The 26,705-nt window shown below is 41.4% G+C and overlaps 1 pseudogene; it reads right to left on the bottom strand.

The window, feature by feature from the left end:
• Nucleotides 1-132: 132 nt before the first annotated feature.
• Nucleotides 133-26,273, bottom strand: LOC109904395 (probable acyl-CoA dehydrogenase 6; annotated as a pseudogene).
• Nucleotides 26,274-26,705: the final 432 nt, after the last annotated feature.

Below are 26,705 nucleotides of genomic sequence, written 5' to 3'. Positions count from 1 at the left end.
TAGATGCCTTTTTCAAACTCCAAGTGGGCTGTCTTGTGCCTTTTACTGAGTTGTGGCTTTCGTCTGGCCACTCTACCATAAAGGCCTGATTGGTGGAGTGCTGCACAGATGGTGGTTCTTCTGGAAGGTTCTCCCATCTCCACAGAGAAACTCTGGCGCTCTGTCAGTGACCATCGAGTTCTTCATCACCTCCCTGACCAAGGCCCCAATTGCTCAGTTTGACCGGGCTGCCAGCTCTAAGAAGAGTCTTGGTGGTTCGAACTTCTTCCATTTAAGAATGATGGAGGCCATTGTGTTCTTGGACATTCAATGCTGCAGACATTTTTTGGTACCATTCCCAGGATCTGTGCCTTGAAACAATCTCGGAGCTGTAAGGACAATTCCTTCAACCTCACGGCTTGCTTTTTGCTCTGACATGCACTGTCAACTGTGGGACCTTATATAGACAAGTGTGTGCCTTTCCAGAATCATGTCCAATCAATTGAATTTACCACAGGTGGACCCCAATCAAGTTGTGGGAATATCTCGATCAAAGGAAACAGGATGCACATGAGCTCAATTTTGAGCCTCATAGCAGAAGGTCTGAATTAATAAGGTATATAGCAAAAATGTCAAATATATTTTCACTTTGTCATTATGGGTATTGTGTATAGATTGATGAGGGGGGAAAATAATTGAATCCATTTTAGATTAAGGCTGTAACATAACAATGTGTGATAAGTCGAGGGTTCTGAATACTTTCCGAATGCACTATATACAAATGCGACTAAGCTCTCTAGTCACTGAGGAGCTCTCCAGTGCATGATTCATAATGCTATTTGTATGCAAGTGTGATAGATGTCATGATCTTGAAGATATTGCTTGATCCAGTGTGACACTGACATTTGATCAATAGTGTTCAACTGTAGAGTTCCACTATAAACACACACCTTGTTTATTTGTTTTGAGGAATAAATTATCAGGCTACACTCTCACTTCAAAACATTTCCTATCCAGTCTAGAGCGACTGTTCATCTCCACCACGTGAACAACTTTAATGTAAATGTGTTTTATATGTAAATAAACAAGATGTATGTTTTGAATTTGACTCAGCGAGTAAGATCCATTTCCCCACTTTCATTAAGTAGATGTCAACATATTCAGGCTCAGTTGAGGTGCAGTGTTTAGCTTATTTTATACAAATAACGGTACATACTATTCATTGCATTCCTGAGATTATCTACAAAAATTGGACAGAATCTGTGCTGACAAAAGTTGATTTTTGACATTGATTACAAATCCTTTCCACTTCACATTGAAAAGAATACACAATAATTATAAATTCACATCTGTAGGATGGGCTGTTTTCAATTGCTGTAAGGCAATGAATGGAACCAAAGTTATACTGAAGAATCTTATGGATGGAAATCTTATGCATGTTTCCCCAGGTTGGAACTATGGAGGAGATATTTGAAAAAAAATGTTTCTGGCTTGCCCTGTAGTCTAGTAGATGCATTATCATATGGTAAATGGGAAAACTGCCCAATAGCCATGATGAGGGGTTAAATGGATTCATTTAAGAGTTTATGAACTGCCCTTCAGTTCTTTGATTTCTAAGGCTGCATTAAATTCCAGAAAATGTTTCTGTTCCTTCTGACCTTGTTCACTCCCCTTCACGGACTTGATAGGACTGGATAGATGTAAGCAAAATGGCGGAAACTAAGTTGAGGTATCGCTACCACCTATCCAGTCATTATAGATAAGTGAAAGAAAAGGGAACTATGAGGTGATTCGATTCATCTGCCCTGGGTAGGTGTGTTTTGCACCGGGTGAAAGTTGATTGCATTCGTTTTGGAACCGGGCTGCCTCCCAGCGGGAGCCAGGTGACCGGTTCAAAGCCCACGGCGAAGTCGGCTCGAATCAGAAGTCACATAATTACCACGTGGAGTAATGAGTAGGATTCTGTGTTATCACATGCAAAAGTGATTGCTGTTGATAAAAACACTATCTGCCTTGTTTGAAAATTCTAACATATATTTAATAGAAAGAGATGTTTCTGGACAACATACCATGCTGCCTTGTTGACAAAATGACAGTGGGGGAGATTACTGTTCAATTTGAGAAGAGTGCTCCTCCCTCACCGCTTTTGCCCATTTATGTCACAGGCCATAGACTTGTGTCCAGCGGCTCAGCATAATCCAATCCGCCTAATGTTCTGGATTGACGTGTAGCTCAAGGGAAAGAGACACTAGCACTGTGACATCAATTCTTGTCTGGGGCCTTGGGTAGGGTGTCCATGTACTTGCAGATGATTGACAGCATTACCTCATCAGCACCTCATCCAATGGACAATAACCTGGCGCCTGTGCGAATAAAAAAAGAAAAGAAAAACAAATGAACACTGGGGTCATTCAATGACAGTTATAACCTATTCTTAAAAAACATGTAAACCACGTACTATTTTCGTCCATGAAGTACGACAATGGGGACTCTTTTCTGATTAGATGCTTAAATTATTAAAGTTTCATTTCCTGAGCAAAATTACCAATCTGACCCAGAATGTTCATGGAATCAACTACTGTAGTATCGAAAGTCAACTTCACTGTTGCGTAACTATATTGACAAAAAAATGGAATCAAATTGTATTTGTGACAATCTGTGTGCATGCATTAAAAGGCCCAGCCGCAAACAAAATTTCCCCATGGAAATCAGTCATTGTCCGAAATAGCAACCTATTCCCTATGTAGTGCACAACATTTCACAATTTCCCTGTGTAGTGCACTACATTTGACCATAGCCATTTGGGTCCTGGTCAAAAGTAGTGCACTACATAGGGAATGAGGTGCCATTTGGGACGCAATCATTACCTTATCTTGAATAGACCCACCTGTGGAGGGAGTGCAGCAGCTCGATCTCTGTCTCCAGCTCAGCCAGTCTGAAGTGGACTGACTGGTGGTAGAGAACAGACATCTTGAAGATCTTCCTCTGTCTGGTGTACTGAATGGTGTCCTGGATGATGTTGTCCCTCATGGTTACAACTGAAGGGGAAATTAACAGTAATATAGAGACATTTTTTGTTTACAAGCAAATGTCACGTTTGAGGGGATTACGGTTGCATCACGGCCTGGTATGGGAATTGGTCCGTCTACGACTGCAAGGCCCTCCAGCAGGTGGTTAAGAAGGCCCAGTACATCACTGGGACCATGCTCCCACCTATTCAGGAAATTTTCTCGAAACAATGCCTGAAGAAGGCCCACAGCATCATGAAGGACAAAACACACACCCCAGCCACTAGCTGTTCTCTCTCTTACTGTCGGGAAGATCAGAGCATGAGGTCTGATACCAACAGGTTCAGAGACAGTTTCTATCTACACTGAACAAAAAGCTTATTTCTCTCAAATTTTGTGCACAAATTTGCTTACATCCCTGTTCGTGAGCATTTCTACTTTGCCAAAATAATCCATCCACCTGACAGACGTGGCATATCAAGAATCTGATTAAACAGCATGATCATTACACAGGTGCAACTTGTGCTGGGGAAAATAAAAGGCCACGCTAAAATGTGCAGTTTTGTCACACAACACAATGCCAAAGATGGCTCAAGTTTTGAGGGTGCATGTAATTGGCATTGTCATGACGTTGGCCTGGGGGCTGGTTTACGACAGTCATAAATATCTCTTCCCCCCTTTTTCCTCTCTCTACCCTACTGATATGAAATTTGAAAACCCCTTGGTTAATGTAGAGAATCTGGGAACATCAGAATCTAGTGATATTTGACCTTTTTAAAGAACTAATTAACCTGATTTTGTCATCAAATAAAACAAATGTAACATACGCAACAACTGAAATATTTGATTAAATTAAAGTTGTGAATAAACTGTGGTTAATAAGTAAGTGATAAGTAGTAATGGGCAGTCACTACCATCATGGGACTTTGTTTTATTCTGTGTTGTTACAGCATTCAACCCACATAATGCATGGCGCATTTAATGTTTAAAAAAAATATTGAAATCAAAAAACATGATTTGCTCAGCAGTACTTGCTAGCTTGCTAGGTAATAAACCTCTTATCCAGTGGTTCTCAAACCTCTCCTTGCGGACCCCCAGCCATTCTATGGATTTGATCTATTCCAGAGCTAGCACACCTGATTCAACTTGACAACTAATCAGCAAACCCTTGATTAGATTAATCAGGGCTAAAACAAAATTGTCTGGAGGTCCTAGAGAACAGATTTGAGAACAACTGCTCTGATGACATCTGCGATGATTACCTGTTTGATTACATGTTTGTTAACTTGCATGAGCTGCATTTGAAATTGCATGTGATCGTATCCACTCCTAGGTAAACAAAGAACTTTCTGATTCCAAACTGCGTGCTTTACTTTTCATGATGTGGCCGGGAAATGGGTCTATATATATATATATATATATATATATATATATATATATATATATAGTTGTTTGTCAATTGTATTACAGAGGGTGGAGTACGCAGAGGCTGTGATTAAGTTGCTGTGTGAGGAAGTTCATGTCCTATTTTTTCCCCTCTTTGTGTGAAACTAGTTTTAACTTGGAAGTGGGTGGATGATACAAATCAATGAGCATATACAGATATAACTGTCTGTCTATATGCGTGTGTGTTTGTGTGTCTATATGTTTGTGTGTGTGTGTGTGTGTGTGTGTGTGTGTGTGTGTGTGTGTGTGTGTGTGTGTGTGTGTGTGTGTGTCTATGGGTTTGTGTTTAGTGTAACAGTCAATGAATAAATGAATAAGAAGCTACTCAGACTGTTATCAAGCCCAGTCTAAATAATAATAGTAATTTGGTTACTTGCCCAATGCTCTAACCACTAGGCTACAGTACCAATCGACAAATGAACACTGGGGTCATTCAATTACAGTTATTACCTTGGCTACATTCTTAAAAACCATGGAAACCACATGTATTTTGTCCATGAAGTGCGACAATGGGAACTCTTTTCTGATTAGATGCCTAAATGAATTGGATTTCATTTCCTGAGCAAAATTACCAATCTGAATGTCCAGAATGTCCTTGGAATGAACTGAAAGTCAACTCTGCAGTGAAAAAAAACAATGTTGTGTAACTGTATTGACTCTGATGTTTCAGAACTGGTTTAGCCTGGCTATGAACTTCCTTCTTTCGTCACACTGGCTGACATGCGGAGACCCTTTGAACCCATTATGAAAAATGACGTTTGGATTAAGTTTCAAATTGACAACGTCTCTCCTTGAACTAGAAACACTTTAAGGAATACCGGAAAACCCCCACAGACGGCAAGACAGAGTAGAGTATTGATAGGAAGGAGAGAGAGAGGCAGAGTGGGGGAGGGAGGAAAGAAACAGGACTGAATTGGAGAGGTTCGTTTACTATTGCCCACTGCCCAAAGTCTCTCTTCCTGGAACTGCAGCATCTTTTTTATTAATTTTTTTATTTCACCTTTATTTAACCAGGTAGGCAAGTTGAGAACAAGTTCTCATTTACAATTGCGACCTGGCCAAGATAAAGCAAAGCAGTTCGACACATACAACAACACAGAGTTACACATGGAGCAAAACAAACATAGTCAATAATACAGTATAAACAAGTCTATATACGATGTGAGCAAATGAGGTGAGTTAAGGGAGGTTAAGGCAAAAAAAAGGCCATGGTGGCGAAGTAAATACAATATAGCAAGTAAAACACTGGAATGGTAGATTTGCAGTGGAAGAAAGTGCGAAGTAGAAATAAAAACAATGGTGTGCAAAGGAGCAAAATAAATAAATAAATAAATACAGTAGGGAAAGAGGTAGTTGTTTGGGCTAAATTATAGGTGGGCTATGTACAGGTGCAGTAATCTGTGAGCTGCTCTGACAGCTGGTGCTTAAAGCTAGTGAGGGAGATAAGTGTTTCCAGTTTCAGAGATTTTTGTAGTTCGTTCCAGTCATTGGCAGCAGAGAACTGGAAGGAGAGGCGGCCAAAGAAAGAATTGGTTTTGGGGGTGACCTGAGAGATATACCTGCTGGAGCGCGTGCTACAGGTGGGTGATGCTATGGTGACCAGCGAGCTGAGATAAGGGGGGACTTTACCTAGCAGGGTCTTGTAGATGACATGGAGCCAGTGGGTTTGGCGACGAGTATGAAGCGAGGGCCAGCCAACGAGAGCTTACAGGTCGCAATGGTGGGTATTTTATGGGGCTTTGTTGACAAAACGGATGGCACTGTGATAGACTGCATCCAATTTGTTGAGTAGGATATTGGAGGCTATTTTGTAAATGACATCGCCGAAGTCGAGGATTGGTAGGATGGTCAGTTTTACAGGGGTATGTTTGGCAGCATGAGTGAAGGATGCTTTGTTGCGAAATAGGATGCCAATTCTAGATTTAACTTTGGATTGGAGATGTTTGATGCGGGTCTGGAAGGAGAGTTTACAGTCTAACCAGACACCTAGGTATTTGTAGTTGTCCACGTATTCTAAGTCAGAGCCGTCCAGAGTAGTGATGTTGGACAGAAGGGCAGGTGCAGGCAGCGATCGGTTGAAGAGCATGCATTTAGTTTTACTTGTATGTAAGAGCAATTGGAGGCCACGGAAGGAGAGTTCTTTGGCATTGAAGCTTGCCTGGAGGGTTGCTAACACAGTATCCAAAGAAGCGCCAGAAGTATACAGAATGGTGTTGTCTGCAAGAGCGACATCATTGATGTATACAGAGAAGAGTTGGTCCAAGAATTGAACCCTGTGGCACCCCCATAGAGACTGCCAGAGGTCCGGACAACAGACCCTCCGATTTGACACACTGAACTCTATCAGAGAAGTAGTTGGTGAACCAGGCGAGGCAATCATTTGAGAAACCAAGGCTGTCGAGTCTGCTGATGAGGATATGGTGATTGACAGAGTCGAAAGCCTTGGCCAGATCAATGAATACGGCTGCACAGTAATGTTTCTTATTGATGGCGGTTAAGATATCGTTTAGGACCTTGAGCGTGGCTGAGGTGCACCCATGACCAGCTCTGAAACCAGATTGCACAGCAGAGAGGGTATGGTGAGATTCGAAATGGTCGGTAATCTGTTTGTTGACTTGGCTTTGGAAGACCTTAGAAAGGCAGGGTAGGATAGATATAGGTCTTTAGCAGTTTGGGTCAAGAGTGTCCCCCCCTTTGAAGAGGAGGATGACCGCAGCTGCTTTCCAATCTTTGGGAATCTCAGACGACACGAAAGAGTGGTTGAACAGGCTGGCAACAATTTTGGCAGATAATTTTAGAAAGAAAGGGTCCAGATTGTCTAGCCCGGCTGATTTATAGGGGTCCAGATTTGGCAGCTCTTTCAGAACACCAGCTGACTGGATTTGGGAGAAGGATAAATGGGGAAGGCTTTGGCGAGTTGCTGGGGGAGTGCAGTGCTGCTGACCGGGGTAGGGGTAGCCAGGTGGAAAGCATGGCCAGCCATAGAAACATGCTTATTGAAATGTTCAATTATAGTGGATTTATCAGTGGTGACAGTGTTTCCTATCTTCAGTGCAGTGGGCAGCTGGGAGGAGGTGTTCTTATTCTCCATGGACTTTACAGTGTCCCAGAACTTTTTTGAGTTAGTGTTGCAGGAAGCAAATTTCTGCTTGAACAAGCTAGCCTTGGCTTTTCTAACTGCCTGTGTATAATGGTTTCTAGCTTCCATGAAAAGCTGCATATCACGGGGGCTGTTCGATGCTAATGCAGAACGCCATAGGATGTTTTTGTGTTGGTTAAGGGCAGTCAGGTCTGGGGAGAACCAAGGGCTATGTTTGTTCCTGATTCTAAATTTCTTGAATGGGGCATGCTTATTTAAGATAGTTAGGAAGGCATTTTTTTTTAAATAGCCAGGCATCCTCTACTGACGGAATGAGATGAATATCCTTCCAGCATACCCCGGCCAGGTTGATTAGAAAGGCCTGCTCACTGAAGTGTTTCAGGGAGCGTTTGACAGTGATGAGTGGAGGTCGTTTGACCGCTGACCCATTACGGATGCAGGCAATGAGGCAGTGATCGCCGAGATCTTGGTTGAAGACAGCAGAGGTGTGTTTAGGGCAAGTTGGTTAGGATGATATCTATGAGGGTGCCCGTGTTTACGGCTTTGGGGTTGTACCTGGTAGGTTCATTGATAATTTGTTTGAGATTGAGGGCATCAAGCTTAGATTGTAGGATGGCTGGGGTGTTAAGCATGTTCCAGTTTAGGTCACCTAGCAGCACAAGCTCTGAAAATAGATGGGGGGCAATCAGTTCACATATGGTGTCCAGAGCACAGCTGGGGGCAGAGGGTGGTCTATAGCAGGCGGCAATGGTGAGAGACTTTTTAGAGAGGTGGATTTTTAAAAGTAGAAGTTCAAATTGTTTGGGTACAGACCTGGATAGTAGGACAGAACTCTGCAGGCTATCTTTGCAGTAGATTGCAACACCGCCCCCTTAGGCAGTTCTATCTTGTCTGAAAATGTTGTAGTTAGGGATGAAAATGTCAGAATTTTTGGTGGTCTTTCTAAGCCAGGATTCAGACACAGCTAGAACATCCAGGTTGGCAGAGAGTGCTAAAGCAGTGAATAAAACAAACTTAGGGAGGTGGCTTCTAATGTTAACATGCATGAAACCAAGGCTATTACGGTTACAGAAGTCATCAAAAGAGCCGCCTGGGGAATAGGAGTGGAGCTAGGCACTGCAGGGCCTGGATTCACCTCTACATCACCAGAGGAAAAGAGGAGGAGTAGGATAAGGGTACGGCTAAAAGCAATGAGAATTGGTCGTTTAGAACGTCCGAAGCAGAGAGTAAAAGGAGGTTTCTGGGGGCGATAAAATAGCTTCAAGGTATAATGTACAGACAAAGATATGGTAGGATGTGAATACAGTGGAGGTAAACCTAGGTATTGAGTGATGATGAGAGAGATATTGTCTCTAGAAACATCATTGAAACCAGGAGATGTCATCGCATGTGTGGGTGTTGGAACTAATAGGTTGGATAAGGTATAATGAGCAGGATTAGAGGCTCTACAGTGAAATAAGCCAATAAACACTAACCAGAACAGCAATGGACAAGGCATATTGACATTAAGGAGAGGCATGCTTAGTCGAGTGATCAAAAGGGTCCAGTGAGTAGTGAGGTTGGTTGAGGTCACGGCGATTCAGACAGCTAGCCGGGCCATCGGTAGCAAGCTAGCATAGGATGGAGGTCTGTTTTTAGCCACCTCGTGCGTTTCCGTCGGTAGGATTAGTGGGGTTCCGTGTGGTAGAGGGGATCAATCCAATTCGCAAAAAAAATTGATATAGTTATAGAGGCCCAAGAAAAAAAGAAAAAAATTGTCCGATAGATCTATTCAGATAGCAGCCAATAAGACAGCTAACAATTAGTGGACCGCAGATGGGCGTTCAGGTAACGTCGCGACGGAGGAGCCAGCTGGATAACTCCCTCGGGCAGATAACGTCAGTAGTCCAGTTGTGAAGGCCCTGTGGGGCTCCACATTGGCAGTAAAACGGGTCCGGATAGGTGATTGTAGCCCAGGAGTGGCTGATAGAACTCTTCAGCTGGCTAGCTCCAGAATAATTGATGTTTGCTCCGGGATCGACGTAAGCCGATAGTCATACGCATAGCAGCCAGCTAGCTGCGAGATCTAGGTATAAATGTCCAAAGCTTGCGGATGAAATCCGGGGACATGAAGAGAAAAATAGGTCCGGTATGTTCCGGTACGAGCTGTGCCGTACAAAACTGGCGATAGATTTTCGAGCTAAAGGATAGCTGATGACCACAAACAGTGGTTAGCTGAATACTAACGATTAGCCAGTAAAGAAGCTAACTGTCTGATAGTTGAAGCCCATCCCCTCCTAACCAATGAGGTTATTGCAGGGCACGCGCACGTCATCGAAGAAGACCTTGGCTGTGTCGGAAGACATCCCCGTCTTGTCGATTGTGCGGGCGATGTGAACCCCTGCGAGGGAAACAACGGAGAGAGAGACGGAGCATCATCATGTGGGTCTTGGGTGGGACACCAGAGACTATGAGCTAGCTCCCTAATGGAATGACACAGCAGAGTGAAATGACAATGTAATCCCTTTTAGGTCACAGTGCCAAGAGCACTGAAAATTGGAGTAATCAGAGGTACTGTATTACAAAAATTTCAATATCTACAATGTCTTCAGAAAATATTCACACCTCTTGACTTTTACCACATTTTCTTGTGTTATACCTTGAATTTAAAATGGATTGGTTTTTTTGTCACTGGCCTACACACAATACCCGATAATGTCAAAGTGGGAATTATGTTTTTCTACATTTTTACAAATTAATAAAAAATGAAAAGCTGAAATTTCTTGAGTCACTAAGTATTCAACCCCTTCAGGAGTAAACATTTGCTTAACAGGTCACATAATGAGTTGCATGGACCCATTCTGTGTGCAATAATAGTGTTTATAACATGATTTTTGAATGACTACCTGACTACTTTGTTTCTGAATTAGGCCCAAGAACGGGAGATGAAGATATTGACTATTGGAGAGTTTGCTTAGACAAAGGGTGTTTTCACACATAGTACTGAGCTATAGTTCGAATCAGAGTTTGATTATTTGTTACAATGTTGTTTTTTTTCATTTGGTCCGGTTGGTTTCACATTGCCAAATGTCAAATGGTCATCCATCAACATGCGGGAGGCTATATTCAGTAGCCTATATTGGTTGGGCTCCCTGACCATCAATACACAGACTCCCGATGTTGTGTCTCAAAGCGACCGTCTCTCCTAATCTGCATGGGATGCGCTCATAAACGCATTGCTACACGCATAATGTTTCAGTGATATCAAGTTATGCTACTGTGTACATTTAATCAAATGCTCGCAGTCAAACAACCAATAATACTGCACGCCTCTGGTTCTTCTCCTGTGTTTGGTCCAGACTGCATTCTCACCTGCAGAGAACCGCACCAGGGTATGGATGGAATCAGACTGCAGTGTTTTTGAGCGAACCACGCTGCATTGTTTAGTGTGCTGCCGAGTGCGGATAGAGTGTTCACACCAGTCCAAATGAACAGAACTAAGGGGGAAAACCGCTCCAAACAATTTGGTGTGAAAGCCCCCAAAGTATATATCAGTGTGTCTCACCAGGAGAGTTCATAGGCAGACAGATGAGAGACTTGTTCTTGTGAGACGGACCGCCACTGGTGCTGGCCACATCTTACCACCATTCACCACATACTGCTGAGAGAGAGAGACTGCTTTTGGACTGTACTCTTAATAGATGTAATTCTAATTCCAGTTGGTCAGTTCCAGTTTTATCCTGATCCATAGAGCCACAGCTTAAAAACAGAGAATATTAGAAACAGACCATCTTGGATCCATGACACTGTATGATCTAAATCCAATATGACGCCAAGTTCTGTAGAATAACCTTTTCCAAACAACTGTGATCCACCAACTTTTTCGACCTGAGTGGTTGAGTTCTTACTGAGAATTCACTTTAGGGGAAGCGGAAGTCAGGCCATAATAAATTACTAGTGGGATACTAAATTAAGGCAACTTACTAGCAACATCGGAACCGGCTCCCACTTCACTCACTCCCAGGCAGGCCACTTTGTCTCCCATTATGGAGGGCAGCAGAAACTCCTTCTTCAGCTCTTCAGAGCCAAACCTACAGTACCACAACACACAGAGACAGTGGTGTTGAAGAGCTGTTCAAGTAACTGTTCCGGTAGACTTCCAGTCACTGCTCTAACGCAGTAGCTCACAAACTACCTTCAACTTCTTCAAACTGCACGCGGAGACATACAAATGGAATTCGTTAGTTTATCTTAGTAGAAAGCGGGCTTAATTGCTAAAATCTCACACCATCCCTTTAAGCTTATTTTGCTATGTACAATGAATAGCTGATTGACTCATCATGAATAACATGATCTATGTATTTAAACCTCTGTATTAGAATACTTCTAGAAGTCACTGAGCCCTAGTTTTGGATTGTTATTGTTGCATGTTGAAACTCAGATGAGTAGGTGGTCTGTAATAGTGTCTTCAAAAAAGCTTGACTTTATAAATGTTTATGTGTGTGTAATAAACAGAGGCTAATTACCATAGAGATTAAAATAAACATTCTTCATTGGCTCATAAAGAAAATAGCATGCCTATGTGCCAGATGGGTGCAGTATATACCTTACCTAGCCAGGGCAGGTGTGGCCATATCAGTCTGGACTCCGATGGCCATGGGGATGCCTCCACAGCGGATGTTACCCAGCTCCTCTGACACAGCAATACTGTAGCTGAAGTCCAGGCCTATGCCTCCATACTCTGCACAGCACACATAAACACAAACACCCTCTTATAGGAATAGTTCACCCAGGACACATAACATACAAACTCCCTCTAAAAGGGATCGTTCACACACATTACAAAATACATATTTGTTTACTTTACCCTGTAAGTAGTCTATGGACATCGTATGACAGCAAGCCATGTTTTTAGTTCACCGAGCCACTGTCTCCAAATGCTAACTTTTTAGCATTTGCGGCATAAATCCAATGCTAAATTGGCATTTTTCGCGCTTCATGTCCAAATCACTTTAAAGTAACTTAATTGCACTATGCAAACAATGAAATATACTTTAGCATATCCTAGTAACCTGGGTGACTGGCAACCTAATAAGCAAGGCTTGGAATGTATTTAAATGTGAATGTATTCAATGAAAGTAGCTGTAAAGTTACGCAGAAAATAGAATACATTCAAAAGGATTTCTGTTTTTCTTGAAAAGTATAAGATCATTGGTGTATCATGACAGTTATGTAAATTGCCCATACAGGTAAGACATCAGGGCTTTAAAGATTTTGACCAAATTCACATTCACATCACTATGTGAGTTATAGATCTGTCATTGTCATTGAAGGCAAGTCTAAGAAGCGGTAGATCTGTTCTATGTATGGTTTTTCTATGCTTCCTGTTTTTAAGTTACATTTTTTTGTCTTTTACCTTCGGTTTTGTACACCAGCTTCAAACTGCCGAAAAAACAATATTTTTAGTTATTGAAAATATATTTAATAGTGGTTTAGATGGTACAATGATCCTCTACACTAGACATTGCTTCTTTTGTCACATAAATGGAAATTAGGCAAACTATTCGAATTTTAGCAATCAGGAAATGGCAGAGCGATTTCTGCACATTGCACCTTTAATAACACAGTGTTAAACCATCTAACTGTCAGTTATCTCGCAGAGGGAACTCCACACCGCCCCCTTTCTTTTCTCTTCATTATCTGTTAACACAGCTTGAAATGAGTGGGCACTTTCCACACAAGACAGAGAGCGCTGAAGGCCAACTAGCAATCTTTTAAATGTTCAGTAAAGTTAATCTATGTTAATGCACCCATTATGTTTCAATAGAGAATTTCTCTGCAGTTCTGATCTGATACCCATATATTTGTCAAGCTATCTGAACAAAATGCTTTAATGTAAAAAGAGAAAAACAATATCAAATTGGGCAATTTACATGAATCAACTAGCTCTAATCTGCCGAATGGAACCAGACAGTAATTCAATGGGAAAATGACAACAGTCTGACACCTCTGTCAGATTTCATAACATCACAAACCCCCAACAAAACATCAGACGCGAGAGAAAAAGACATAAACAGACACTAATGATGACGAGGATGAATAACTACAAGAACATTTTGACACCAGAGAGTTTTATCCTCTCCTCTCCAGCCAGAATGGTCAGATTCACCTACCAAATGTCTTTCGGAATGTTGCAGCCAGGGGAAAGCTGTTTGGAGATAAATGTGTGACAGGCCTGGAACCCCGTTGAGGATAATATTGACAGTTGGAAATGCAGAAGGTTCGACAGAGTTTTAGCAAAATAGCTGGGCGTGGTAGTGGAGCAACGGAAAGCAAACAATGTCAGCCATAGATATCCCTTACATGTGTGTCGTGACAGGAAGGGATTCCACTATAGCACAACAATCACCCACTTACAACAAACAACAACTTTGAAGGTATACATAAGGACTACATAACTGCATTATAAAGCCCCTCTTCAGCAAAATGAGCAGTAATAATGTCAGAGATCCAACCGTTTAATTGGTAGCGACTCCAGAGTGTTCCCATGACTTCCAATGAGAATGCTATAGTACGTAAATTAGAATCCCAAAAAGTAATTGTGCTCAAAATCACTTCATTTAGGATAAGAATAACGAGTTACTGGTAGAGTATGTGTAATGTTATTATATTATTACTAAATGGCTGAGAGAGAGAGTAGAGGGCACTGAGGAGGCTAAAGTCAGGGTAACATAACATTGGACCATCATAACAGAACTAGCAGAAAAATTCTGGTCAGTGGAAAACCCAGCCGTGTTGCCAAGCCTCGTCAGTCTGGTCAGAGGCGGGCCAATGTCAGAGGCTGAATTTTGGATCCCACTGTCCTGTCTGAGGGTGGAATAACATCACGAACGAACGAACGCACACACACACACACACACACACACACACACACACACACACACACACACACACACACACACACACACACGCACACACACACAGGGAGGGAGGGAGGGAGAGGTCATCCATGCTATGCTCCCCATTGCCTGTGCAACACTTCCTGTTCTGGTTATAGTGTTTCACTGTTATCCCGCCTTTCCTTATGTCCTTATGGAAGAAAATGTATCTTATGAAATGTGAAGGTTGGCTTTGTGCTTCCAAACTTGGATATAATTTGTAAAAACTAGAGTGGGAGTGGGCCGTCCCCGCTGGATAGATTAGTAGCCGAAATGTGATTGTTTCATACATGGATACTATCTGCCAAGGTTTTGTTTTGTACTGTATTACAGCTCCAAGAGATGTTCCAAGAAATTAAACGCTTTGAAATAGTTGGAGCTACTCTAAGGTCGGAGCTTGCCAGCTTGGTATTGCCTCTGAGCCCTAGAACTCTCATTCCATTGGGTGACTCCCAGAGTAGTAACACTCCACATTCTCACCACAGTCATGTTTGCATTCCAAATGACTCCTGCAGTCTACGTCCCTCATCGTTCTCAGCTAAGTCTTTGCCGTCATCTGAAGATAAGGATGTGTCATCTGTATTTGACATTTTAAATCCCTCAGTGGCTATCTCTTCTGTGAAAACCATTCTCTGTCTACCTGGTATTTCTCCATCCCAGCAGTGCAAGGCTAAGCCTCCTAGTCAGTGCTAAGCCTCCTAGTCAGTGCTAAGCCTCCTAGTCAGTGATAAGCCTCCTAGTCCTCTTCCATTCCAATCAATCTAACCAGACTCATAACAGCACACTTTGAGAGCTTAGCGCTTTAATACATGTTTTAGCATAGAGAAGCTTTATATTGGGGACAGACCTGATCTCTATTGTACAGGCATTCAGGGTAACACAGAAGGTACTACTAACTATTTGGAAATGATTACATTAGAGTAGATCAGGCGATACATACTAGACAAAAGTCTGGAGGCACATTTCGGGAGACCAACATTTTACAATTTAGTATTCTGAGGAAAACTACAGAGATAAAACTGACAATACACATAGGCTACAGTGTTTTGACATTCTTACCTTTTAAATAATCTAAAATCTAAAATATATTTTTATTTGTTAAAACACTTTTTTGGTTACTACATGATTCCATATGTGTTATTTCATAGTTTTGATGTCTTCACTATTATTCTACAATGTAGAAAATAGTCTAAATAAAGAGAAACCCTTGAATGAGGAGGTGTGTCCAAACTTTTGACTGGTACTGTATAGCTACAATAATAGCACAAATAGGCCTAACAGTGGTATCGCTTATCCCTATTAGTGCCACATTTGGGATATTAGCAATATGTGTCTCATCTCATCAGTGTCTCTTACAGTGTAGGCTAAACCACAAAGGGGATATCTAATATACCATCTGGTAATATAGTGTGTCTCGGACAGCCTTCCTAGTCCCCATTCTTTCTAATCCAGCTGTTAACGCTGAAGGGCTTTAATACTCTCCTCTGACCTAGCTAGATTTATGAGCCAATTTCCCCGCAGGGCCCACGACCTATGACACCCACTGCATTACTCTCTTTGTTAAAGAAGTAGTTGACTTCAAAATCAACGTTTGTTAGATGTTTTGACATCTAGTGCGACTAATGTCGAGATGAGTTCTCGTTTCTATTAATTTGGTGTATTATATACTGTATTTGATCGAGATTGGTTTGTGGTGAGACTTGAACCAATCTCGCCCACTTATGAGGTCTGAAAACATCTTGGCAAAACTACATCTTGGAATGAATCATCACTTTAAATCCTCAAACTTCTTATACATATCATATACACTGAACAAAATTATAAATGCAAAATCCCATGAAAAGTTCTATTTGCACAAAAAGCTTATTTCTCTCAAATGTTATGCACAAATTTGTTTACATCCCTGTTAGTTAGCATTTTTCCTTTGTCAAGATAATCCACCCCCTGACAGGTGTGGCATATCAAGAAGCTGATTAATCAGCATGATCATTAAACAGTTGCTCCTTGTGCTGGGAACAATAAAAGGCCACTCTAAAATGCGCAGTTTTGTCACACAACACAATGCCACAGATGTTTCAAGTTTTGAGGGAGCGTGCAATTGGCATGCTGACTGCAGGAATGTCCACCAGAGCTGTTGCCAGAGAATTTAATGTTAATTTCTCTACCATAAGCTGCCTCCAATGTCGTTTTAGAGAATTTGGCAGTACATCCAACCGTCCTCACAACCGCAGACCACGTGTAACCACTTCCTCCACATCTGGCTTCTTCACCTGCGGGATCGTCTGAGAGATTGGGTGGTTGGGTGCTGAGGAGAAATTTATGTCTGTAATAAAGCCAATTTGTGGGGAAAAACAAACTCATTCTGATTGGCTGGGCGTGGCTCCCCAGTGGGTGGGCCTGGCTGCCAAGTGGGTGGGCCTATGCCCTCCAAGGCCCACCCATAGCCGCATCCCTGCCCAGTCATGTGAAATCCATAGATTAGGGCCTAATGAATGTATTTTAATTGACTGATTTCCTTATGTGAACTGTAACTCTTTGAAACTAAAATCTTTGAAATTGTTGCTTATTGCGTTTATATTTGTGTTCAGTATGCATACAAATTTGAATCAAAGTTGTCCCAACAGTCTCATCTTTTTTTCTCAGTGACACTGCAGGCGGTAGAGGACAGCATCTGGAATGGAGATGCGACTGACAGCTGTTGTGGGATGTGACTACACACATTCACAGTTGGAAAATATATACACTATATTTATACCACAATATGGCAGTTTCTCACTTCCACATATTCATTGGAGTGGGCCAAAGCCAGAATTACATGCTAAGCACTCCTTAAAGCTGTAATGTGTACATTTTTGGGTGACCTGACCAAATTCACATAGAAATGGGAGATGTAGATCTGTCACTCTCATGGAAAGAAGTGGTAGATCTGTTCTCGGTGCGTTATTTCTATTTTTCCTTTGGTGTCTTTTACTTTTGATTTTGTGCACCTGCTTCAAACAGCTGAAAATATTTTGGGTTATGGAAAATATATTTCACAGCGGTTTAGATGGTACAATGACTCTATGCTTATTTTGTCACATAAACTGAAATTAGGCGAACTATTACATTTTTTTAAATTGCGGGAAATAGCAGAGCGATCTCTGCATAGTGCACCTTTAACTTTTCTTATGAAAATGAAGAGTAATCTTCGGCCTATTTCATCTTCAGTCTGGTATGCAATGAAATAATTACTAAACTTAATTTTCTCACGCTAGACCTTGAGAGCTTCTTTTGTTGACTTCTGATGAAGAGCAGTGCATAGTTTGACACATCGGGCACTCAGGGGTCTCTGAGGAACCCATTATCGCTTGCTACTGCTCTATCTATCTAGACCCTTTCACGGGGAATGATGCTTCACCATACAGAAGCACAATAGACTTCCGTTGCTCCTTGTCTCACTCCGATTCAGGTGATTGTTCATGAAAACACTAAATTAATTAAACCATCTACGTAGTCTGAAATGACTCATCCTCTTCTCTTCAAAGGGAAGTGCATTTAACTGACAACATCTTTAAGGAACGAGACAGTGAAATAGGTTAAGCATAATTTTCCATAAATTAATCAGAATCAGGCAAAGAAATATCTCAGAACTCTGAAAAAGTTTAATGGGTAATTACAGGAGAAGAGGAAATCATTTGGAAAAAAAAGGAAGTGTGTAGTTTGTACCAACTGGTTTGTTGACACCCAAAAACCCGGCTTTTCCAAGGAGTTTGAAGACTTGGTGGGCAATGCTACCCATTGGTCCACATAGGGGTTGATCTCCTGGTCGATGATTTATGACACCGACAAGGAAAGAGGGAAAGGTGACATACAGTACACATGGACATGGAATTGTGCAACATTTCCCCATTATAATTTTCAGAATTCTTCAAGCTCTGTCATTGGTTGTTGATCATTGCTAGGTAACAATTTTCAGGTCTTGCCATAGATTTTCATGTAGATTTAAGTAAAAACTGTAACTTGGCAACGCAGGAACATTCACTTTCTTCTTGGTAAGCAACTCCAGTGTAGATTTTACCTTATGTTTTAGGTTATTGTCCTGCTGAAAGGTGAATTCATCTCCCAGTTTCTGGTGGAAAGCAGACTGAACCAGGTTTCCTCTAGGATTTTCACTGTGCTTAGCTCCATTCCGTTTCTTTTTTAGAATGAAAAACTCTCCAGTCCTTAACGATTACAAGCATACCCATAACATGTTGCAGCCACCACTATGCTTGAAAATATGGAGAGTTGTACTCAGTAATGTGATCTATTGGATTTGTCCCAAACATAACACCATGTATTCAGGACAAAAAGTGAATTGCTTAGCTACATTTTTTTTGCAGTATTACTTTAGTGCCCTGTTGCAAACAAGATGCATGTTTTGGAATATTTGTATTTGGTACAGGTTTACTTCTTTTCACTCTGTCATTTAGGTTACTATTGTGGAGTAGCTACAATGTTGTTGATCCATCCCCAGTTTTCTCCTATCACAGCCATTAAACTCTGTAACTGTTTTGTGCGTGCAACTCCCCACATATTTATTACAGTCAGGTGAATAAAAGCTTTTTCTCCACTGTCAACAAGTCTTTATGAAATATTGCAGTTTCACAAGACTGAACACTCCCGTTCTTGTGCAGTATATAGGGAATATGGTGCTACTTGGGATGTAACAAATTTTGATTTGTTCTTCCAAATAGTCTTCAGCTGGAAAATCACTTAAAAAGATACTATCAATATCCCACATTTCTCTGGTAACTCAACAGCTTCTTAGGGGAAGATGATTTGCCTACATGCTAAGATGCTGACCTCATTGGCCATGACAAACAACATGATGAGATGGATGGTGTTCTTTCTCAAAGGTGCATAAAGTACAGTACAAAAACAAGAGATTTGAGCCTTAAAGTATAACTATTATAAGCTTTAAGTGTTGATCCTATCAGCATTTAATTTATAATGCGTGATTGGTTTCAACAAGCCACCTGAAACTCAGGTTGAAAATGGACGTTTTGCTTCGTCTAGATCCTCATACGTCCTCATACAAATAGGTGTCCATTTGGGGGGAAATTATCTAAACAATGAATACTACCTTCGCAAAATAGCTCGAGTTTACACAATTACCTGTGCTTCCTCCTAATTCTATTACAGTAGTTAGTATAGAGAACACATTGTTTAAATGCACTGTTACTTTTAATGTCCAAAAGAGTCAACAGACCCTTGACAAACCCGTCTATCAATATGCTTTCAAGCATTGCTGTGTGGTAGAGAAAATGAAAAGCAATTAAAACCACCATAATTATGAAGTTAATGGGGGAAAATGACAAATTTAGTCTAATGTAACTTCCTTCAGTGCATAAGCTACTGTCAGGTGTTCATAATGGAGTTTGTAATACAATCTTAAAATTCAGTCTTATTCAATTTGATTAAGTTCATAATCAAAGAACAGCACAGGATCTGGCTTTCCATGTGTGTTGGAAGGCATTTCAAGACAAATAAAAAACCTGTCAATTGGTAAATGCACCCCAAAAAGTTATTTCCAGATTTCCGAAAGATTGTGCAAGAAGGAATACTAGGGCCCTATAAAGACTGTTACATTTTTTGCCTGATTCCATTTAGTTTTTCCCCAAATACAGCTTCCTCCATTTAGTTTTTCCCGGTAAAAAAAATGCCCCTTTAATAGAAAAACAACTATGTTTGTCTGTTCTAAGAACACAATAATGCTTCAAATATTGCAGTTTCACAAGACTGCAGATAGAGACAGGTTAAGTCTCTGACCATCTAACCTAGCTCCACCAAACCCAATCCAAATTCTTGTCATTCCGGACAAATAGAGCAACAATCATATAGTTTGAGAATTACAAGCCTATGTTTGCATCTAACAATGTTAGCCAAACATAAAATCTAATTTCCCAATGAAGTCACCCTAATACTAACTGTACCCGTTGGAGTATACCAGCTACATGGACATACAGTACAGATATTTGTGCAGGCATTGAGTAGCATGAGATGGAAGCGGTTCACAACATTAGTCCCTCCAAATAGAGCGACAGTAATATATTTGCATCCCGTTCTTGAGAAATGGGAGCTCCAACAGAGACTTGGTACCACGGATCACTCCCAAATGGCACCCTATTCCCTACATAGTGCACTATTCTTGACTAGGTCCCATAGGGCTCTGGTCAAAAATAGTACAGTATATAGGGAATATGGTGCTACTTGGGATGTAACCCAGGAACAATTTTGATTTGTTCTTCCAAATCGTCTTGCATTTTTTAACTGAAGATCATGATTAGTTCATTATTGGAGGCAGGTGTGTTAGCTGGGGCAAAAGTGTGACACCAATCAAGCCCCCTAGAGTTGTCCAGGCCTGCTAATTGAAGCACACACCTACTGTAGCAAGAGGCTGTTGTTTAGCTGTGTTTTTGTAGCGCACATGTGATGTCAGACTTTGCAAAACAAAGTTTACACACAATACCCCAGGTTGAAAAAAAATTGGAAATATCACATTTAAATAAGTATTCAGACCCTTTACTCAGTACTTTGTTGAAGCACATTTGGCAGTGATTACAGCCTTGAGTCTTCTTGGATATGACGCTATAAGCTTGGCACACCTGTATTTGGGGATTTTCTCCCATTCTTCTCTGCAGATCCTCTCAAGCTCTGTCAGGTTGGATGGGGAGCGTTGCTGCACAGCGATTTTCTGGTCTACCCAGAGGTGTTCGATCAGGTTCAAGTCCGGGCTCTGGCTGGGTCACTCAAGGACATTCAGAGACTTGTCCAGAAGCCACTCCTGCATTGTCTTGGCTGTGTGCTTAGGGTCGTTGTCCTGTTGGAAGGTGAACCTTCGCTCCAGTCTGTGGTCCTGAGCGCTCTGGAGCAGGTTTTCATCGAGGATCTCTCTGTACTTTGCTCTGCTCATCTTTCCCTTGATCCTGACTAGTCTTCCAGTCCCTACCGCTGAAAAATATCTACACAGCATGCTGCCACCACCATGCTTCACCGTAGGGATGGTGCCAGGTTTCCTCCAGACGTGACGCTTGACATTCAGGCCTAAGAGTTCAATCTTGGGTTCATCAGACCAGAGAATCATGTTTCTCATGGTCTGAGAGTCCTTTAGGTGCATTTTGGCAAACTCCAAGTGGGCTGTCATGTGCCTTTTACTGAGGAGTGGCCTCCGTCTGACCACATAAAGGTCTAATTGGTGGAGTGCTGCAGAGATGGTTGTCCTTCTGGAAGGTTCTCCCATCTCCACAGAGGAACTCTGGATCTCTGTCAGTGACCATTGGGTTCTTGGACACCTCCCTGACCAAGCCCCTTCTCCCCCGATTCCTCAGTTTGGCTGGGCGGCCCGCTCTAGGAAGAGTCTTGGTGGTTCCAAGCTTCTTCCATTTAAGAATGATGGAGGCGGGCCTCCTGAGGGGTGCAGTGGATTAAGGCACTGCATCACAGTGCTAGCTGTGCCACTAGAGATCCTGGTTCAAGTCCAGGCTCTGTCGCAGCCGGCCGCGACTGGGAGACCCATGGGGCGGCATACAATCGGCCCAGCGTCGTCCGGGTTAGGGGAGGGCTTGGCCGGCAGGGATGCTCTTATCCCATCGCACACTTGCGACTCCTGTGGTAGGCCGGGAGCAATGCACACTGACACGGTCGCAGTTGCACGGTGTTTCCTCTGACACATTGGTGCGGCTGGCTTCCGGGTTAAGCGGGCATTGTGTCAAGAAGCGGTGCGGCTTGGCTGGGTTGTGTTTCGTAGGATGTATGTGTCTCGACCTTCGACCTCTCCCGAGTCCGTACGGGCGTGGCAGCGATGGGACAAGACTGTATCTACCAATTGGATACCACGAAATTGGAGAGAAAAGGGGGTAAAGGAATGATGGAGGCCGCTGTGTTTTTGGGGACCTTCAAAGCTGCAGAAATGTTTTGGTACCCTTCCCCAGATTTGGGTTTCAACACAATCCTGTCTCTGAGCCCATGGACAATTCCCTTGACCTCATGGCTTGTTTTTTTCTCTGACATGCACTGTCAACTGTGGAGCCTTTTATAGACAGGTGTGTGCCTTTCCAAATCATGTCCAATCAATTGAATTTACCACAGATGGACTCCAATCAAATCTCAAGGATGATCAATGGAAACAGGATGCACCTGAGCTCAATTTCGAGTCTCAAAGCTAAGGGTCTGAAAACTTATGTAAATAAGGTTTTTATGTTTTTTTCTAAAAACCTGTTTTTGCTTTGTCATTATGGTGCATTGTGTGTAAATTGTTGAGGCACATTTTTTATTTAATCTATTTTAGAAAAAGGCTTTAACGTAACAAAATAGGGAAAAAGTCAAGGGGTCTGAATACTTTCTCAATGCACTGTACAAAGGTTATTGTTAACTTGTAGTGTTGCATACCAGAACAATTTCACACCGCAGAGCTGTGAATTGTGAGTCGGGGTCAAGAGCACTGTCAAGAACACTACTTTCCCCTGACATCTGACAGCTGTAACATCTGAGCAACATAATTAAATTAAGACTCAGAATGTTCACTTTAAAATGTATGTCAAACAAAAAACAATGATTGAAAATTAAAACAAACAATACAACTCTATGCACAAGGAGTACTTTTAAAAATGTCCACTTTGGTAACAGAATGACAACACAAACAGCACTAACACGGAACCCAAACCGGCTGCGTGCGTGCGCCATCGTGAGCTATCGTGCATACATTTATTTTGCCCCCTACACCAAACGCCATCACGACACGCAGGTTAAAATATAAAAACAAACTCTGAACCAATTACATTAATTTGGGGACAGGTCGAAAAGCATTAAACATGTATGGCAATTTAGCTAGTTAGCTTGCACTTGCTAGCAAATTTGTCCTATGTAGCTAGCTTACTGTTGCTAGCTAATTTGTCCAGGGATATATAAACATTGAGTTGTTATTTTACCTGAAATGCACAAGGTCCTCTACTCCAATTAATCCACACATCTACGACAATTAATCCATACATAAAACGGCCAACCAAATCGTTTCCAGTCATCTCTCCTCCTCCAGGCTTTTTCATCTTTGAACTTATATGGTGATCGGCATCTAAACTTTCATAGTATTACCACGACGACTGGCAAAACAGTTTGTCTTTCAATCACCCACGTGGGTATAACCAATGAGAAGACGGCACGTAGGTACCTGCTTCTATAAACCAATGAGGAGATGGGAGAAGCAGGACTTTCAGTGCGATCTGCAGAGAAATAGAAAGGAGTTCTATTTTAGTCCTTGGCATCGCAGACGCTCGTTGGCGCATACGAACAGTGTGGGTGCAATAATTGAATAACATGGATTTCTAAATGTATTTTGCGATGCTCGCGCACGCGACTTGTCCGGTCTGGTCTGCATGTTAGCATCGCAGACCGTCATTATTTTACCAAATTTAGCATCTGCACTGTTCTTCAAGTCAATGTATTTTTGTCAAATCTTCTGTGGACATTGTTCAAAGTAGTCCTTGTGCATAGAGCTGTATGGTTTGTTTAACTTCGCAATAATAATACATTTTAATGTGAAAGTGGAATTGCCTATCACTTGAGGAAGAAGTAAGCAGAAGAAGTATACTACAGTTCAACATTTTGATTAAACGGAATTTCCCCCAAAATCTTGATATGTCAAACAAATATAACATAGGCTAGGTATGATTAAGCTGATGTTTTGGAATTGAGTAAACTCAGAAGTTCTACTTTACTCTAAAATTAAGTGAGGTTAGAACATTCTGGTGGGATAGGTCTGAATCACTCTGATTGGATATGCAATGTGATTATGACATTGTAGTCACTCAACAATTTCTCGTAACCCTTTTGTGTGCCATTACCAAGTTTACAATGCACGGAACCTTCAACTGTATTCTTTTAATAAACGGAAGTTCCTATATTCCCCACTGGTGCGTTGTATTCATATTGTTCCTCATTTCCTTTTTGCTTTAATATCCTTCCTATTCTTTCGCATGTCTGTTTATTTTCAACCTACCTGCATCCTTTGGGGTTTGAGTCACACAAAAAATGTATTCCATTTACCGCTCAGTCTTTGTTTGTTTCTATTTATAGGGTCTCTGTTTGTAGTTTGAGATTGTTGCCCCCGGTGACTGTCTAGTCTAGCAATATGTAGCCTTGAAGGGCTGCAGGTAGCCTACTGTAGGGTTTAGCTTATGCCTTGCTCCAACTAGTTACAGTATCCCACACCTGACTCGTCATTTAAAGAGTCACTAATGATAAACATGAATGATTGGCAGGATTCTACTTACTGGTCTCCCAGGTCTAAAGCTAAAAGTGTGGGCTATAACCAGAGAAGCAGAGGTGAAGCGAGAGGGTCTGCCCAAAATCTGTCCACAAAAATAATACCACGAAGTGGAGGTCAATGTGTGTTTAATTTTGTTAACATAAATGTAATTGCTAATGTGCTATGTCAGGCTTATTTGATCGAATAGAACATGATGCTTATTTGATCGTACAGAACATGATGCTTTTTTGATCTAATTGAAGTTTCATAATGGTTGGGCTCTCTTCTCCTCCCGCCTGCCCTCCATCTTTGAGGACATGTATTTCCATTGTTAGAGCAGTCACTCGACTATCTTGTCAATAATAGATCATCTTTGCTATAACTCAAACACCTCAGTACCTGTGGCACTCCAAGACCAGGGTTGCTTACAATAAGCCTGATTAATATGAAGAGCATGTTTATAAAGCAGATTATTGCTATACTGTTTTCTCTTTCTCAGGGAGTAAATTACAGGAAATTTGCTAGTTGTTCCTTAATTATATGGGCAGTAACGACTGCATTAACAAAATACAAAGTATCTATATCAAATTGATGATGTAGAATGTTACCATCTTGCAAAGGTATCACTTCAAGTTCAAGACAGACGTCACGTGACAGCCAGTAGATATTTTTTTCTCCCACAAGGCTGTAGCAAAACAATGTGAGGCTTTTGCAGTTCTGTTAAGGTTGAGAAGCTTGTAATATTGGGAAATATTGTCGTAGGGCATAACTGGAACGTTATTCATACAATACCAATAGAACCTGACTCGTTTCTGTCAACATAAAAAAAAACGTAATGTTTATGGACAGCTCGAGCTGAATTAGCCTTTATGCTAGTGACCTTTCATCTACTTTCACGTTATGTAGTGTTACTATCATTTGCGAGTTATATCACAAATATTCATATCCACGAAAGCTGTATTAGTTAACTTTCTTTGTGAAATTTAATCATGATTTATCTATTCTGTTTCTGTTTCTGTGTTTCATTGTTGTCATGCTATGCTATGATAGCTAGTTAGGATAGCACTCGTTCATAGCTTTTGAGAGACACCTTTCGTGCAAAATGTTCTAGTCTATAGTCTTTAAATGATCAGCCGTTGTCTGCGAACCACTGGCGGCTTTGGATTTAGATGACACATTTCCAATCAGCTTCCTTGTACTGCTAATCAAGGTTAATTTGTAGAAATGACGGCCACCTGCCAAGTTTAGTCGCAGAGCTCCGTCAATCAGCCATTTCTGTACAAATGACAGTTGTGTGTGCGTCTAGGATTCGCTCATGCGCAATGGTCATGTCAGGTATCAATGCATTTGGCATAGGTCATGACAGGCAAAGTATCAAGGCGTAATGTACCAAGGGTGAACTTTATAATGGCAGGTGGTGACTTAAACATACTTGCTGCTTATTTTCCCTTTGACATTTTTCCATTGAAAAAGCACTTGAAAAAAACAAACAATGGATAAGTTTGAATGTTTGCTTTAGAGTTATCTGTGCTACAAGCTGTCTGTCTCAGTACCATCATTCAATAATTCATATTAGCCTATCCCTTTACAACATACAGTACCAGTGAAAAGTTTGGACACACCTACTCATTACAGGGTTTTTCTTTATTTTGACTATTTTCTACATTGTAGAATAATAGTGACGACATTAAAACTATGAAATAACACATGGAATCATGTATTAACCAAAAAAGATTATTCAAAGTAGCCACCCTTTGCCTTGAGGACAACTTTGCACACTCTTGGAATTCTCTCAACCAGCTTCATGAGGTAGTTACCTGGAATGCATTTCAATTAACAGTGCCTTGTTTAAAGTTCCATTATGGCATTTCTTTCCTTAATGAGTTTGAGACAATCAGTTGTGTTGTGACAAGGTAGGGTTGGTACATTGAAGATAGCCCAAGAACAGCTCAAATAAGCAAAGAGAAACAACAGTCCATTATTACTTTATG

The sequence above is a fragment of the Oncorhynchus kisutch genome, linkage group LG14 (assembly GCF_002021735.2).
Source record: "Oncorhynchus kisutch isolate 150728-3 linkage group LG14, Okis_V2, whole genome shotgun sequence".
Lineage (NCBI taxonomy): Eukaryota > Metazoa > Chordata > Actinopteri > Salmoniformes > Salmonidae > Oncorhynchus > Oncorhynchus kisutch.
The sequence above is the reverse complement of the archived record's forward strand: the minus strand, read 5'-3'. Positions and strand labels throughout refer to the sequence as shown.